The sequence below is a fragment of the Scyliorhinus torazame genome, chromosome 20, assembly GCF_047496885.1.
Source record: "Scyliorhinus torazame isolate Kashiwa2021f chromosome 20, sScyTor2.1, whole genome shotgun sequence".
In the NCBI taxonomy this organism is placed as follows: domain Eukaryota; kingdom Metazoa; phylum Chordata; class Chondrichthyes; order Carcharhiniformes; family Scyliorhinidae; genus Scyliorhinus; species Scyliorhinus torazame.
The window spans coordinates 51,483,170-51,496,818 of record NC_092726.1 but is presented as its reverse complement, the minus strand read 5'-3'; positions in this window follow the sequence as shown (position 1 = coordinate 51,496,818).

Genomic DNA, 13,649 nt, shown 5'->3' with positions numbered 1-13,649 from the left:
CCCAGGACCATTCCACAAACTGATCCCACTTCTCCAGCCTCTCCCTATTGTCCTGAATCGTTCCACAAATAGATCCCACTGCCCCAGACTCTCCCTATTGAACTGGATCATTCCACAAACAGATCTCACTGCCCCAGCCTCTCACTAATGTCCTGGATCATTCCACAAACAAGTCCCACTGCCCCAGACTCTCCCTATTGTACTGGATGATTCCACAAACAGATCCCACTGCCCCAGCCTCTCACTAATGTCCTGAATCGTTCCACAAACAGATCCCACTGCCCCAGAGTCTCCCTATTGAACTGGATCATTCCACAAACAGGTCCCACTGCCCCAGCCTCTCCCTATTGTACTGGATCATTCCACAAACAGATCCCACTGCCCCAGCGTCTCCCTAATGTCCTGGATCATTCCACAAACAGGTCCCACTGCCCCAGACTCTCCCTATTGTACTGGATCATTCCACAAACAGGTCCCACTGCCCCAGACTCTCCCTATTGTACTGGGTCATTCCACAAACAGGTCCCACTGCCCCAGACTCTCCTTATTGTACTGGTTAATTCCACAAACAGATCCCACTGCCCAGACTCTCCCTATTGTACTGGATCATTCCACAGACAGGCCCCATTGCCCCAGACTCTCCCTATTGTACTGGTGAATTCCACAAACAGATCCCACTGCCCAGACTCTCCCTATTGTACTGGATCATTCCACAAACAGATGCCACCACCCTAGCCTTTCCCTAATGTCCTGGTTAATTCCACAAACAGATCCCACTGCCGAGCCTCTCTCTTTGGTCCTGGATCATTCAACAAACTGATCTCACTGCCCGAGCCTCTCTCTATTGTTCTGGATCATTCCACAAACATATCCCACTGCCCCAGACTCTCCCGATTGCGCTGGATAATTTCACAAACAGATCCCACTGCCCAGACTCTCTCTATTGTACTGGATCATTACAGAAACAGATCCCACTGCCCCAGACTCTCCCTATTGTACTGGATCATTACAAAAACAGATCCCACTGCCCAGCCTCTCTCTATGGTCCTGGATCATTCCACAAACAGATCCCACTGCCCCAGCCTCTCCCTAATGTCCTGGATCATTCCACAAACAGATCTCACTGCCCCAACCTCTCCCTAATGTCATGGATAATTCCACGAACAGATCCCACTGCCCCAGCCTCTCCGTAATGTCCTGGATAATTCTACAAACAGATCCCACTGCCCCAGACTCTCCCTGTTGTTCTGGATCATTCCAGGAAAAGACCCCACTTCCTATGGCTTCTCCCTATGGCTCTGGATCATTCCACAAATAGATTGGACCTCAAAGGTAGTGATCTCAGGATAACTCCCGGTGCCACGTTACTGTCAGAGGAGAAATGACAGGATATATAGGGTGAATACGTGACTGAAGAGATGGTGTCAGGAGGATGGTTTCAGATTCCTGGCGAATTGGGACCGGTTCTGGTTGGGGTGGGACCTGCACAAACTGGACCGGTTAAACCTGGGCAGGTCTGGAATTGATGTCTGGTGAGTGGGGGGGGGGGGTATTTCCGAGACCGGTTGGGGACGGTTTAAACTAATATGCCAAGGGGGTGGGAACCCATGCAAGGAGACAGAGCGCACGAAGGTGCAAGGGCAAAAGCAAAAGGTAGAAAAATTAATAAGAAAAGTGATAGTTGGAGAAACAGAGGCCAAAATTCAAACAGGGCAATGGAGAAAAATATTGGGAGCAAGAAAAACATTGTGAAAAAGACCAACTTTGAAGCTCTGTGCCTTAATGCACTGAGCATTTGCAATAAAGTGGATGAAGAATCGTGCAGAACTATATCAATGCGCATGATATAATTGGGACGACGGAGATATGGCTGTAGGGTGGACACGGATGGGAACTGAATGTCCCAGAATTCTCAGAATTTAGGAAGAACAGGTATAAAAGAAAAGGACCTGGCGTGGCACTGCTGGTTTAAGAGGAAATTAACACAATAGTGAGAAAGGGTATAGCTCTGACAATGTGGAATCTGTATGAGCTGAGAAATACCAAGGGACAAAAAACATTAGGGGGTGTCATATATAGTTGATTCGGAGACTAGTGTGCTGAATCAGAATAAAGGGAACTATGAGGATATGAGCCGTGAGTCGGCCTTGATGGATTGCGGAGAGTTACGTTAAAGGATGAGAGTGGATAGACAATGGCAAACATTCAAGAAACGCTTGTAGAAACTACAGCAACTGTTCATTCATGTCTGGCACAAAAGGAAAAGGGGTAAGAGGGCCAATCCATGGCTTACAAAGGAAATTAGAAATAGCATACGATACAAGGAAGAATCATACAGATCGGCCAAGAAAAATAATAGGGCTGAGGATGGGGAGAAGTTTAGAATTCAGCAAAGAAGGACGAAGGGATTGATGAAGAAGGTGAAAGTACAATAGGAAAGGAAGCTAGACGGGAACATAAAGACTGACGCTTCAGGTTTCGACAGATATGTGAAGAGAAAGAGATTGGTAAAATGAAATGTGGGCCCACTACAGACAGAAACAGGGGAATACATAATAAGGGACAAAGAAATGGCTCAGCAATTGAATACATAATTTGGTTCTATATTCACAAATGAGGGCATAAATCAGATCCCAGAAATGTTGGAGAATGAAAGGTTCAGTTAGAGGAAGAACTGAGGGAGAAAAACATTAGTAGAGAAATGGTGCTGGGAAAACTGATGGAATTGAATGCGGATAAATCCCCAGGGCCTGATAATCTGCATCCCGGAGTGCTTAAAGAGGTGGCTCTGGAAACAGTGGATGCATTGGTGGTCATCTTCCGGGACTCTATAAACTCTGGAACTGCCCTGCAGATTGGAGGGTAGTTCACGTCTCTCCCATATTCAAAAAGGGAGGTAGAGAGAAAGCAGGGAAGTATAGACCAGTCAGCCTAACATCGGTAGTGGAGAAAATGCTTGAATCCATTATCAAGGACTTAATAGCAGAACATTTCGAAGACAGTGTCAAGATCAGTGAGACTCAGCATGGAGTTATGAGGGGAAAGTCATGCTTGATAAATCTGTTTAATTTTTGAAGAGGTCACCAGTACAGTTGACAAGGGCGAGCCAGTCGATGTGATATATTTGGACTTTCATAAGGCGGTTGACAATGTCCCGCATGAGAGATTATTGTGCAAAATTAAAACGCATGGGATTGGAGTAAATGTATTGAGGTAGATAGAAAACTGATTGGCAGAGATGAAACAAAGACTAGGGGTTGATAGATCCTTTTCAAGTTGGCAGACAGTAACCAGTGGGATATCACAGGGATCGGTGCTGGGACCCCAGCAATTCACAATATATATTAATGATTTGGATGAGGGAACAAAATGTAACACCTCAAGGTTTGCAGAGGATACCAAATTAGGTGGGAGGGTGAATTGTGATGAGCATGCAGGGATCCTACAGCAAGATCTGGAGGTTGGGCGAGTGGACAAACTAATGGCAGATGCAGTATAATTTGGATAAATGTGAGGTTATTCATTTTGGAAGTAAAAACAGAAAGGCACATTAATAGCTGAATGGTTGGGAGAGGGGAGTGTGCAGTGGGGCCTGGGTGTTCCTGCGCACCATTCGCTGAAGGCAAGTATGCTTGTGCAGCAGGCGTTAAAGAAGGCTAATGGTGGGCAGCACGGTGGCGCAGTGGTAGCACTGCAGTCTCATGGCGCCGAGGTCCCAGGTTCGATCCCGGCTCTGGGTCACTGTCCGTGTGGAGTTTGCACATTCTCCCCGTGTTTGCGTGGATTTCGCCCCCACAACCCAAAGATGTGCAGGTTAGGTGGATTGAACACACCAAATTGCCCCTTACCTGGAAAAATGAATTGGGTACTCCAAATTTTTAAAAAAGAAGGCTAATGATATGTCGGTCTTCATTGCGAGAGGTTTCGAATACAGAAGCAGGGATGTGTTGCTGCAATTGTACAGGGCCTTGGTGAGGCCACACTTGGAGTATTGTATACAGTTTTGGTCTCCTTCTCTGAGGAAGGATGCTTTTGCTCGCGAGGGATTGCAGCGAAGGTTTACCAGTTTAATTCCAGTGATGGCGGGATTGTCATGTGAGGAGAGTTTGACTAGGTTGGGATTGTTCTCGCTGGATTTCAGAAGAATGAGGGGGGATCTCACAGAGACTGATAAAACCTAACAGGACTAGACAGGGTAGATGCAGCGAAGATGTTACCAATGGTGTGTGTCCAGAACCCGGAGTCACAGCCTGAGGATTCAGGGTAAACCATTTCGGACAGACATAAAGATACATTTCTTCACACAAAGAGTGGTGAGCCTGTGGAATTCATTACCACAGGCAGCAGTTGATGCTAAAACTTTGAATATATTCAAGTGGCGGCTGAATATAGTACTTGGAGAGAATGGGACCAAAGGCGATGGGGAGAAAGGAGGATTAGGCTATTGAGTTGGATGTTCAGCCATGATCGTGATGAATGGCGCAGCAGGCTCGAAGGGACAAATGTTCTCTTCCTGCTCCTATCTTCTATGTATTCTATATGTATCTAAACACCCCGTCTGTACCTGCACCCTGCTTCCCCAAACAACATTCACTCACTCCTATATACGTCCACCTCCAACTGCTTAAATCCTTCTGTTCCGTCTATTCCCAAGTCCATAGTCCACTGTCATCCAAACACTCTCCAGCACAATTGATCCAATCAGTCCTAGCATGGTCCTGTACAAAAACCCTCAACGCCTTGGCCTTCTGTTGTCACACCCCTTCCCCCTACATACCTTCACACTGCACATCATCGTCGTTGGTTACCCTCCAGACCTATCCACACCCTCTGTCTCATATCTTCAAGTAATCTATTAACCCCTCCAAATAATCAGCCATCCTGTCCAAAAAACCCTTCACCAAAGCTTTCCACTCCACCGCTCCTAATGTCACTCCCTGTCCACACCCACACTTGCACATTCTCCAGACAACAATGCCTTAATCCGTTCCCTTACGGCTACCAAACCTTTGAAACTCGAATATACGCAATTCAAGCCAGGCCGTTTCATTGCCTTCATTATCCACTTTTCCACATCTTCTGCCTACTCAATAACCACCTCCACACCTCCACTGTCATTCCTCCACTCATCATGCAACATCCGTCTCATTTTCGTCCCTTTACCGGACCATTTTCAAGCTCTCCAAGGAACCCGCAGCTTGGCCTACTCCCAATGACGTATCTCTCCAGCAATTACTATTCGACATTGACCACCGCCGATCCACTTCAACATATTGTTGCCGTCCCCCAGAAGCTATTACAATGAGGGCCTACAGCGTTAATCACGTGGGAGTTCAGCACCCTCCCCCATTTCATCTCCATCACGTGTTCATCCTGCAGCACAATGCAACTGATGATTCTCTTCTCTGCGGCAATGTTTCAATTCCATCGCTACTACCCGTCCGGCTTCTGGCATCTCGAACCATATTCTAAATCAGCCCACATAGACTGAGCATGTCAGTTTGAACTGCTCCTCTGAACTGTCTCATTCGCTGTTTCTTTCTGTTATTAGAATAATACCTTGACTTCAAATGTAATGACCATTGTTGCAGATCGACAAAAAAATGTTTGAAATGTAAGCATGTTCTCAGGACAATCAATACAGGGGCTGGATTCTCTTATCCCACGGCCGAGTGTCCACGCCATCGTAAACGCCATCGCATTTTACGTGAAGGGGTCGGTCCCACGTCTAATTCTGGCCCCGCTCCAGCTGCAGCACCCGGCGCGAACTGGGCACCGCAGGATCCGCGCATGCGCAGTTGCGCCGGCACCAACGAGGTCATGCACAGTGGCGCCCATGCGCAGTGTCTCCTTCAATGCACCGGCCGCGAAGCAACATGGCACAGGGTAGAGGAGCCAGAGCGCAGGAAAGGAGGCCCCCAGCCACAGAGGCTTGACCGCCGATCGGTGGGTTCCGATCGCGGGCCAGGCAACATCGGAGGTCCCCCCTGGTCCCCCCTGGGGTGGGAACCCCCTCCCCCCTGATGTGCCATCAATGAACACAAGACGAGTAGTGAACGTAACTGAAGCTATAATAGACTAAACAGAACACCTCCTGGCCTCTGATCCCGAACTGGGTCAGAGGCGGAGACCAGCCACCTTTATACCGAGCGCGAGGGGAGGCGGAGCCATCGGGCAGTCGTTTACCACATTATATGCAATACAGTAGCCGTTGACCACAATACACATATTACACACTACAGTGGTTTACCACATTCACCCCTATTAAAAAGAAGAGTCCGCGGGGGGGGGGGGGGGGGGGGGGGGGTGAAGTGGACTTAAAGATTAAGTCTGTCGGGGGCCTTGACCTTCCGCCGTGATCGCCTCAGTCCCTGTGGTGTGGGCACCGGTGTCGAGACGGACGCGTCCGGGAATGTGTTGTCCTCTTCCTCACCCAGTAGTTGAGTCGATTGGAGAGGGGGGGCGATGTATGGGCGGGGGTGTTGGTGATGGTCGCCGGTGGGCCTGCGGGTGCCAGATCTGGAAATGGCTGGGTGGAGGTGGAGGGAGACGGTGTAGGATTCGTGCTGGTGGCGATGGTCGCTGGGGAACCTGCAGGAGCCAAATCCCGGGGGGAGGGGGGGAACTGTGTCCTGTCGCCCGTCATGATGTGCCACGTGGGCATATTGTGGGTTGGCCTGGAGGAGCAGGACCTACTCGACGAGGGGATCTGAGTTACGACTCCACGCATGCTTCCCGAGATGGACGGGCCCTGGGACTGTCAGCCAGGACGGGAGCGAGACCCTGGAGGTGGACGTCGTGGGGAAGGCAAACATATGTTTGTGAGGGGTCTCGTTGGTGGCAGTGCACAGGAGCGACCAGATGGAGTGGAGCGCATCGGGGAGGACCTCCTGCCAGCGGGAGACTAGGAGACTTCTAGACTGTAGGGCCAGGAGGACGGCCTCTCAGACCGTCGCGTTCTCCCTCTCCACCTGTCTGTTGCCCCGGGGGTTGTAGCTGGTCGCCCTGCTAGAGGCGATGCCCTGGCTAAGCAGGAACTGACGCAACTCGTCGCTCGTGAAGGAGGAACCCGGATCGCTATGGATGGATGGGGAACCCAAACAAGAGGAAAATACTATGCAGGGCCTTGATGACGGTGGCAGCGGTCATGTCAGGGCACGTTATGGCAAAAGGGAACCTGAGTACTCATCAATGACGTTGAGGAAGTACATGTTACGGGCAGTGGAGGGGCCCTTTGAAGTCGATGCTGAGGCGCTCAAAGTGGGGAGAGGCCTTTACCATGTGCGCCCTGTCTGCCCGATAGAAGTGTAGTTTGCAGTCTGCGCAGACCTGGCAGTCCCTGGTCACGGTCCTGATCTCCTCGATGGAGTAAGGCAGGTTGCGAGCCTTGATAAAGTGAAAAACACGGGTGACCCCCGTGTGACAGAGGTCATTGTGGAGGGCCCGAAGTCGGTCTACTTGTGCGCTGGCACATGTACCGTGGGATAGGGCATCTGGGGGCGCATTGACCTTCCCGGGTCGATACAAGATATCGTAGTTGTAGGTGGAGAGCTCGATCCTCCACCACAGAATCTTGTCGTTCTTGATTTTGCCCCGCTGTGTATTGTTAAACCTGAAGGCAACCGAACATTGGTCAGTGATGAAAGTGAATCGCCTGCCGGCCAGGTAATGCCTCCAAAGTCGCAGAGGTTCTACAATGGCTTGGGCTTCCTTTTTGACGGAGGAGTGTCGAATTGCAGAGGCATGGATGGTACGGGAGAAGAAAGCCACGGGCCTGCCCGCCTGGTTGAGCGTAGCGGCCAGAGCAAATTCAGACGCATCGCTCTCCACCTGGAACTGAATGGATACATTCACAGTGTGCATCGCGGCTTTGGCAATATCTGCCTTGATGCGGTTGAAGACCAGGCGGGCCTCAGCCGTCAGGGGAATAATGGTGCATTTAATAAGTGGATGGGCCTTGTCCGCATAATTGGGGATCCACTGATCATAGTAAGAGAAGAACCCCAGGCATGCCTTCAGGATCCTGTGGGGGAGGGGGAGTTCCAGGAGGGGGCGTATGCGGTCGGGGTCGGGCCCTAGGAATCCGTTTTCCTCAACTTAGCCAAGGATGGCGAGACGGGTTGTGCGGAAAACGCATTTTTCCTTATTATAGGTGAGTTTCAGGAGTTTAGCGGTGTGGAGGAAGTGCCGAAGGTTTTTCATCATGGTCCTGCTGGCCATGGCCGCATGTGGTGACATTATCTAATTACGGGAACGTGGCCTGCAGCCCGCCCTGGTCAACCATTCGGTCCATTTCTCATTGGATAACCGAGACCCCATTGGTGACGCCGAAGGGAACCCTGAGGAAGAGGTAGAGGCGGTCATCGGCCTCGGTCTCAAAGGCAGTGCATTGGTGGTCATCCGGAAGGATAGGGAGCTGGTTCTATGTTGACATCAAGTCAACTGTGGAGAAGATTCGATACTGCACAATCTGGTTGACCATGTCAGATATGCGGGGGAGAGGGTACGCATCGTGCTGTGTGTACTGATTGATGGTCTGACTGTAGTCGCTGACTATCTGGTGCTTCTCCCCAGACTTGACGACCACCACTTGGGCTTTGCAGGGGCTGGTACTAGCCTCAATGATCTTCTCTCGTAGGAGTCGCTGGACCTCTGACCTGATAAAGGCCCCGTCCCGGGCACTGTATCGTCTGCCCCTAGTAGTGATGGGCTTGCAGTCCGGGGTTAGATTAGCAAAGAGCGAGGGTGGGCGACCTTAAGGGTCGCGAGGCTACAGACGGTGAGGGGGGAGGCACGGGTCTATCGAACTTTAAAGTAAGGCGTTGGAGGTGGCACTGGAAGTCGAGCACCAGAAATAGTGCAGTGCAGAGTTGGGGAACGACGTAGAGTTTAAAGTTAGTGGACTCTACGCCTTGTACAGTAAGGGTCGCGACACAGTACCCCGGATTGCTACTGAATGTGATCCGGAAGCCACGGAGATTTTGTGTTAGTGGGTAAAATTGGGAGGGGGCAGTGCCTTACCGTATCTGGGTGTATGAAGATGTTTGTGCTCCGGGAGTCGGAAAGGCAGGCTATCTCGTGCCCGTTGATCCGGAAGGTCATTGTAGATTTTCTAAGGTGTTGAGGCCGGAACTGGTCGAGCGTGATGGCGCCGAGCTTCAGAAGGTGATGGGTAGGCCTGTCGGAGGTAGAGGCCGCCAGTGTACTACCGGGTAAGCAGGGCTCCTGGGAGGCTGCGGAGTAGTCCCAAGATGGTGGCCCCCATGAGTCGCGCATAGTGGGTGGCATCGGAGATGGCGTCAAAGGTGGCGGCCCCCCTGGTTCACGCATGGCGGGTGGAGTACTAGATGGCGGCAAAGAAGTCGGCCCCCATGGGTCCCGCGTGGCGGGCGAAATCGTAAATGGCGCGAAGATGGCAGCGCCCACGGGTCGCCCACGGCGGGTGGCGCGGCAGCTGGGGGCAGCTCCAATGGGCAGCTGGCAGCACTGCTTGGCCTAGGTGTTTTAGGGAGAGCTCGACCTGGAAGGCTTTCGCAAAGTGGCCATTCCTACCACACCCGTTGCAAGTCGCGTTCCGTGCAGGGCAGCATTGTCTGGAATGCTTACCCTGGCCGCAAAAGTAGCACTTCGGGCTTCCGGCGTTGGCAGGCTGCTGTGCAGCAGATGATTGGGCCGCACTCGAGTCGGATGATGGCGGCGCCCACGAGGTCCACGGGGGTGCCGTGTGGTCGGAGGTGTAGGCCTCCATGTTCTGGAAGGCGACATCCAGCGAGTTTGAGAGGTGCACTGTCTCTGGGAGGCCGAGTGTACAATCTAGCAATCGCTGGCGGATGTAATTCGATTTCATATCTGGGACATAGCCGTCCCTGTCCAGCAGCTCCGTGTGGTAGCCGATACCGCCTGGCAAGCACAGTTCCAGCCGAGTACCCGCAAGGCATGCAGGAATTCGGCTAGTGATTCCCCAGGGCGTTGTCTCCTCGTGGCAAGAAAGTGCCTCGCATACACCTCATTTACAGACTTTACATATTGTCCCTTCAGCAGCATTATCGCCTCCGTGTACGAGGGGGCGTCCCTGATGAGAAGGAAAACTTGCACTGCGGAGAATCACGCCGGCGTTGGGGCGGCGAGGCCCGTTCGCGGGGATTCTCTGGCCTGGCGTCGGGCTGCGAGAATCCCGCCACATACATTTTTCGTTTAAAATTGTCTAACATTTATTGAATTATTTCCGGTACTAAATAATGAGTATGTGTTAAGTAACCTTATAAATAAGTGAAGAGGATGGCGGAAAAATGGACCATAAACTGGGATTAATTAGTAGCATGGTTCGGTGGAAATAAGCATCAATATCCAATTGGACCCATTTGATTTTTACATTTTTTTCAGTGTTGTGACGTAATTTGACAAATGAACAAATTGCAGTATTTGAGTGGGCTTCGCGTATTGGATGTAATTTCTTCACTCATTGGATTCCAGGTATTGGTTAATTGAATGCTGGTTAATTTTTACAACAAATAGATTGTTTTAAAACATCAGTTAAAATTATTTTACCTTCTGCTGATTGGATTTTGTAATGTTGGATGATAATTGTAATGTACTTGAAACGGGACAAGGAGAATGGGAGTCCCGTTTTCAGTAATGTTTCCCCCAACATTTCGCTAATTTCCCTATCAGTGTAAAGGGATATTTGATCGCACTGAGCAGCAGGTTTCTGAACTTCCTCTGGGTGATTGTGTAAATAGCTGTGTTGGTGCAGGAGCTCAGAAGCTGCAGCATTATCCCAGCCTGTTGAAAATGAGGAAAGGTAGTAAATAGGGACCTGCTCTTGAAGGCCGACTTAATTCTAACGTAGATGAAATATATAACTGTTGTCATCCAGAGCAGGATAAAACTACTGGATATTGCAAAGAGTAACACAATGGATCGTCTCCGGTTCATCAGCTCAGGATCCTTTTCATCCCTGTCGCTGCTGTGCTGCCGGAGGCTCATTCGGCCGCGACTGGCGATTAAAATGCGTCTGACGGTGACAATATTAAAGAACAAAATCAGAAAGAATGGAATCACTGGGGTTAGCAGCTGCTCAATCCAAGAATATGCTATCCAAATCGGCTCAGTGAAAACATGTGTGGACAGCCGGCATCCCCACGATATCCAGTTGTAATAGGAGTAATACAGGAAGGGCCGGGGAATGTTCTTCAAGCAGAGCAGCGAGCTCACGGTGGTGAGAACAACAACAGCAGTTTTCTCGGTGCAGTATTTGGTTTTCAGCTTCTGACAGCAAATGGCCACCAGGCGATCGAAGGTAAAAGAGACCGTCAACCAAACAGAAATGTCCATTGCGGCGGAAGACATGAAGAGAATGAATCTGCACACGGGAGTGTAGAGCAGGAAAGTGTAATCCCAATATATTTCAGCAATGCGATGTAAGATTACATTCCAGACAATAACCATGAGATCGGCTGCCGCCATCGCTACCAGATAGCGGGCAATGCATTTGGAGAGGCCACAGTTTTTGAAAGACAGGATTGCGATTGTGACGATGTTCACTGTGAGAAGGAGAATAGAAACCAGTTAGAATAATAATGTCACAGGCAGGCACACTGAACACTGCGATGAGGTTACTGTGGAAGTCGCCACATGCTTCGGTACACAGAGAGAACATTCAGAAAGTCAAATTCACATTTAACAGGCACATACTTCGGGACATTCGGGAGGAAACCGGGGCACCCGGAGGAACCCCACGGAGACACGGGGGGAACGTGCAGACTCCGCGCAGACAGTGATCCAAGACGGGAATCGAACCTGGGACTCTGGAGCTGTGAAGCAACAGTCTTGAATACTGTGCTACCGCCAGGCTATAGTCCGGGAAGGTGATAATGCGAAAAGAACGGAGCGGTAGCATCGTGGTTAGCACTGTTGTTTCACCGCGCCAGGGTCCCAGGTTCGAATCCGGCTTGGGTCACTGTCTGTGCGGAGTCTGCACGTTCTCCCCGTGTGGGCATGGGTTTCCTCCGGGTGCTCCGGCTTCCTCCCACAGTCCAAAGATGCACAGGTTTGGTGGATTGCCCATGATAAATTGCCCTTATTGTCCAAAAAGGTTTAGGTGGGGTTACTGGGTTACGGAGATAGGTTTAAGTGGGCTGCTCTTTCCAAGGGTCGGTGCAGGCTCGATGGGCTGAACGGCTTCCTTATTCACTGTAAACTCTATGATTCTATGATATCATTCTGTGATTCTCTCACGAGTCAACACTCAACATAGAGAATCTGCTACAATCAGGTTGAAGTTCCATGTCCTGATACCCACACCCCCGGCGTGCTGCGATAATCTCCTGAATACCCAGTGCTGGATGTTGACGTACATTGCGGATTATCACCTCTCAGCTGTAATACCATGTTTGAGACGTCAGAGGGCGTTGGATTAGCTGTTTCAATTAAAGCTGGGTAGAAAGCCGAGTTGCAAAGCCGATAATGTCCACGGTTAGTGGTTTGAGGGGACAGAAAATAAGAATGATGAACAGACCGCCAGGGAACAAACCAGTGATAAAAATGAGCAGTCTGATCTACCGCTCTGGAACGATGATCGGAAACGGAGCGGAAAGGAGCAGAAAGAAAACACTGCGCTACATTTGAAAGGCAGTTCATCATTAAACATGCAGCTGGTCGGAGGAAAGAGAGTCCAAAGGGGCGGAAAAGGGTGTTGCAGAATATCTGACAAATATAAATAATCAGAAGAAAACATATCAAAATGAAAGTGTCTGTGAGTAAAACAAAGTATCCGCACTGTAATGCAGTGGGACAGAGGACGCCTTCAGAGATAATCTACAATGAGTTTTCCAGATCAGATCGTTATTCTAATGTTCAAACTGAAGAACGTTAAAAAATCATCACCATCTTTAGCTCAAAATTGAAGGTCAACGCAATACATTTGGCCGGTTTTGAAAATTATACAGAAACAAGTTCAAAATGTCAAGATCTAAAAGTAATTTACCAGGAACGCCGACGGTTGCGAGAACAGGATAGTACACAGCTGCTGACTCGGAAGATTCTGTCCAACGCATTTTCTGTGTCAAGGACTCGTGCTGGTGTTGGTGAAGATCTGTCCCCTGGTGTTTGACACAGTAAAGGGGCATGAACGGTTTATTTATATTAAACTGGATGATCAGTGATGCGAGGGCTGTACATTCATAATGATGTTTTTCACAGGTTGCTCAACAAAGAAGTTACTGAGAGCAGCTGCGCTCTCACTGTAAGTCTCATTGGGAATTACATCACAATCTTAGGATCAGGCACGAAGCTCGAAGATGCCGACTAAAGTTAACTATACAATGTTGCTCATTTCAAAACCGGGGCGAGCAACACCGTTTTTGCATTTGAATACTGGGCACGTGTTGTCCATTCCCTCGCATCATCCCCTCACTCACAATGTCGCGCTCACAGTCCTTATTCTTATTAAAGATTCCTCTCCTTTCTTTCTTTCAATTTCCCCAGATTATCTTTTTCTGGACCTTCCCCATTCACGTTTCCAAAACTATTTTCTCTCTTATTCTGTCTTCCTTTTATAGCAAATCGATTTCACTTTGCCCCATCTTCAATTTCCCTCCACTCTTTGCGTCACTGTTATTTGTTTGTGGCTCGAATTCTCACATCTCTTC